The following is a 5,385-nucleotide window of genomic DNA, read 5'->3' as shown; positions in this document are numbered from 1 at the left end:
ATTTTATAACATTTTTCTAACATTTTTCTGACATAATTTAAATATATACTTTAACCAAGTAACACAAGCCTTCTGTAGTTTTTCCACTCTTATTATCTTTTATATATATATATATATATATATATATATGACAGACTTCTTTCAGTTTCCGTCTCACAAGGCTTTGGTAGTCCGAGGCTGTAGTAGAAGACACTTGTCTAAGGTGTCACACAGTGGGACTGAGCCCAAAACCATATCGTTGGTAAGCAAGCTACTTACCACACACCCGCTCCTACTACTACATATATATATGATCGCAGAGTTAGAGGTTGAAATAACCGTCTAAGGGATAAAAAAATATGCATTATACTACTGGTATATTACCTATGTTTAACCACGGGCATACGTATGCAAGCATATTATGCTCATATATTATAGGTAACGATAAGGATAAACATGAGCTTATCAGGAATCAAAATTGAAAGAACACAGAAAATGGAGCAATATTGATCAACACCAATTGACTTAATCAAGTACTGTTTACTAATTCAATACAAATAGACAGAATACCATCTAACAGCTGTTTCTGCTTCCAATGTTATATGGTATTGTCACTGATATGCTAAAAGCTACTGATCATATTTAGTAATAAAACTGATCTGGAACATGGAGCTTCATCGGAGTGAAGAATAAATAAATAAATATAAGTAAAGAAGAAGAGCCTAGAGAAGTAAAGGAAAGGCTGAATATGATAATAATCATACTATTTTGCTTGTGTATCTCTTTGGGACGTTGAGTAAATGACTAAACTTAAAATAGTATTTGGTGGGTTAAATCTTTCTACGGTGGGGCATAAGGTGGATAAGTAATAAAAAAAGTAAAAATAAAAAAAGTAATAATAACGGGATACGCCAATATGTTTTATGAGAAAGGGCGTGAAGGTACATTAAGGTTTTCAAATAATCATAATAATTTTTAATAATTATGTTTATAGTACTAATTAATTGTATTTATCATAATAAAGTGCCAAACGATTAAGTGCAATTATTTACTTGCTCGTAGAAGATTAAGCCCAACCACCTTTGGCCGAAGTGGGATAGACCAAAGTCCAGCGTTCTATATAATAGGTCAGTTAAAATTTGAAAACAAAGGACCAGCTATTAAGACCGTTATACGGATTGAGATAAATAAATAAATGAATGGAAAAGTGGTATATGTTGTAGGGGTCCGGAAACGCTTAGGATATTATATACAAAACTAAACAAATACAATGTTATTGAATAAACAAGGTTGGTAATATCATTAATATGTACCTATTGGACATTTAGGAATTAAGACGGTTGGTGGGGGACTGGCCCAAAAGCTTTTTAAAAACATAAAATAGGAATGTGAAATTAGTAAACAATGAACAGACTCTATTCGTAGGAAAAGTTAAGGAGAATATTAAGGAGGATATTTTTGGTTAAGTGGAGGTAATAACTAGGGTATGTGGACTAAAATTGGGAGATTATAAAACACATCAGACTTCTGAACTACCAGCCAATGCGTCTAAGCAGTGAGCTGACTAGACGACCAAACAGCTAATTGGCTAAACAGTCAATAAATCAGTCAGCCGAGTGGTCAATTAAATAAGTATATCGCTAAATTAATTAAATCATTACAAATTAAATACTAGCAAATAATTATTACAGATGCAAGTTCTCACTGCAGTTTGCTCAATCAATTTTAATGTATATTTTATATTATTACGTTAACCTACGCATGGGCGCATACATATGCAAGCTTCAACAACTGGACTTCCATGCGTATATTAATGCACATAACAATAACAATAGCAAGTTGATAAGCGCAAACTGCAATACCACGTGCAAGTAAATACATCACTAAAAGAGGATGTGAAGTTAGTATTAAAGAGTTAAATGATTATACGTTGTGCGAGATGGGGGTTGTGAAATGAGTAAATTCAATAGGGAGTATCCATTAAAGAGAAGTAGACCAATGCTGACTGAAAGTGGTTCAGAACAAATTAAGAGAAACAAGCTATCAACTAGTATAAAAAGGTAAAATATGTTGCAAAATAAAGACAAATTCATTAATTATTCAGGTGGATCACCATTGTTCTATTAAGGGGGGGGGGTTAATGGTAGGGTAATGGATACTTGTGCACTCTATAGTTTAAATTTAAGTTAAGAGTTAAGAGAACTGGTGTTATATAATTATAGAAGGTGTGAAGGTTAAATTGAGTAGTAAATTAATATATTACATAGTATAGTTTAGTTATTATGTGTGTGAGATGAAATTTTAAACTCGGATGGATTTAGTGTAAGGATATTAATGTTGGAAAACCTAAAAGGTACCTAGGTACGTGTATCTATTAAATTAACTTTAAATGTAAGGTAATATATCCCAACATTTAGAATCGAATTTTGCCATTTTTTATGATGAAGAGCTATGGGTGCCATTAGTAGGGAAGATGCAGATTGGGTCCCTAATATTATTTATATCTCGAGAAGATAAATATACCTTTTTGCAAGCAAGCATTTTCACTCTTCCCTCAAGTTAAGTAATGGGAGTCTGGCCTCTAATATGAACATTTTTTCGTTGAAGCACTAGTTGCATTTCTTATTTTTTACATTGTACGAAGGTGCAGAACCAATGAATTTCCATTTTAAATCAGATCTAATATGTTTATCTTTAAGATCCCCAATATATTTACTTAATCCTGTCGAGCTAATCTTATTTCTATTTCTGAAATTGTGTAGGTGCGCGGCTAATCTTCGATTCATTTCGTTTTGGGTAGTTCCTATATACATACGTTTACTAAACTGTGTTGTGACTGTGCACTGGTAAATTACATCTTTTCTTTTACAAGTATTAAGTGCGCAATTATCTTTACTTCTGCTGCGATAAAGGTCTGCCGTGGGGAGAGTTACTGGTTTGGTGTATACAGGTGTAATATGATTGATAGTGTTATTATAGTTGTTGGTACTATCATTACTAGGTTTGGAGTGGTTATGGGGTTTGTTATTATTATTATTATTGTTGTTGTTGTTGTTGTTGTTGTTGTTGTTGTTGTTAATTCTATCTAAAAAAATATCTAGTTCTTTATTACTTAAAGAGGAAATTATGCTAGCTAAGTTAATTGTAAGACTGTAACCTACCTTTATTATTTTACTATTAATAATTTCCGAGTACCTGCTATTCTTATCAAAGTGTTTATATATAATTTTAAATATAGTTTTGACCAAGTTGGTTTTAATTTGTATAGCATACGGGAGTATAAGCCAATTAATATCTTTCGTTTCTCCAATATCCCTACCATACGATACAATTTTATTTCTGTTAGAGTAATGAGTGCTATGCATATGCTTATTTATATTAATCATCTTATAACCTCTGTTATACGCGTTAGTCCCACAGTTGGTGGTGCCACCACTAGGTTTCTACTTATAAAGTTTAAGTTGTTGATGGCATCATGATTAGTGATATTGTTGGTATTATTTCTACTGCGCTTCATTCTCATCATTTGATTATTATTTTTATTGTCATTATTATTGTTGTTGTTATTGGTGGTGCAAGTTCTATTCTTGATAGTGTTGGTGGACTATAGGTTTCTGTGCTTTATCGCTTAATTTAGGTATATTTCTATATTCCTTATTATTGCTACTAATGTAATCAATATTATCATTAGTCATTATATTATTACATGGAATATATTTAATTTTACTTCTGTATCCAGCGACTTATAGTGCCTTGTTGTATTGTTCTTTATGTTTATTCAATAGATCCTCATTAGAGGAAATTATTTTACTAATGCTATTTATAAGAGCCTTTTTTATCGATTGTGGATTATTACTTACAGTGTTTACATATTTTAAGAGTTTCGTTTTATTTATGGCTCATGTAGTCCCGTATTTGAATTACAGTTAACGCCTAGGTGGTTGATTGAATAGTTTTCATTCTCTATAGTGGTAGAAAGGCCGAATCTATTGAAAAAGTTGAGCAGGCGTTTTTTGAGTAGTTCTAGGCGTCTGTTATAATGTAATCATTTAATTAATTTAGGAATATACACTTATACTCAATTGCAGTCTATTTGTATTGAATTAATAAATAATAATTGAGGTAAGTCAATTGATGATGATCAGTTTCTCCATTTTCTGTTTTCTTTATATATATATATATATATATATAATCAAAATAAGCAACAAGGATATCCAGAGGTAATGCAGTACAATCGTTTCACGCAACTCCCTTTAATTGAACAATGCATCCATTTCATCAATTTAATTGCAGAGCAATCCTCAGCTGCATAAAGACATAAAATTTGATTAAATTAAAACAGATGGACACATGAGTATAATTTTATCTAAAATCTCAAAGAAGGTAAGGAGATAGACAAAGAACATGTTGCCTTCACTTCAGCTTAGAAGCTACTAAGGTATCAGAAAGAAAGACTTGTTACAGATTTTGCTTGTCACTGTTTTATGGAGTCAGTTTTAATTTATAGACTAGTTTTATCAAATCTTTGTATATCTAAGGCCGAGAGAACAAGGGGCAGTGTCTGTTAGGAATGAGGCTGAGGGAGTCATGCATTCATAAATTACATAATGGCATAATTCCTCCATTTTGAGGCAAAGAATCCATAAATAGGCAAAATAAAGCCAACCTTGAAAATGATCCATTCAACAAATAATGTGATATTTTTAAAATAGCAATCGAATTTTTAGAGAAACTGGAGGAGGAAACGAATATTCGAGGAGCAAATGTGTCAAAACAATCCTAGTTTCCGAATTGCTAACTTAATTGCTTTTTAGAGCTAACCTGTTGTTAAGGAGAGCAGGAAGAAGGCACACCATTAAAACAATTCTAGGAAGATCAATAATATGAAATATCAAACAATGGAGTTGTGAATTTCATCGTGAATAAGATGCATGGTCTTTGCAATTATTCATACATACACAGATACACTCACGAATAAAAAAAAATAGATAAATGCGCCATTTTTAAAGCCTAGCCTGGATCATGGGCCCGGTTTCCCGCTTTCAATGGCGTGTGTGTTCCCCAGGTGGACGGGACTATAGTCCATCGCATCATTACTCATTTTTGCCTGCTGAGTGGACTGGAGCAACAAGAAATGAAGAGTTTTGCTCAAAAACACAACGGATCGTCCGCTCCAGGAATCGAAACCACAATCTTACGATCATGATGCTGACACCCTAACCACTAAGCCACGCGCCTCCACACACTCACCCATAGAAACACATATATATACATATATATATACACATGTGTCTCTGCAAAATAAACAGAACTATAGCATGTTTTATGTATATATATTCTATTAATATTACTTTATATCACCAGAAAGATACAGAAGTTACTCAAGGCCCGCGAGTTACATGCATA

Source organism: Octopus bimaculoides, chromosome 6, assembly GCF_001194135.2.
Source record: "Octopus bimaculoides isolate UCB-OBI-ISO-001 chromosome 6, ASM119413v2, whole genome shotgun sequence".
Lineage (NCBI taxonomy): Eukaryota > Metazoa > Mollusca > Cephalopoda > Octopoda > Octopodidae > Octopus > Octopus bimaculoides.
This window is presented reverse-complemented; position numbering follows the sequence as displayed.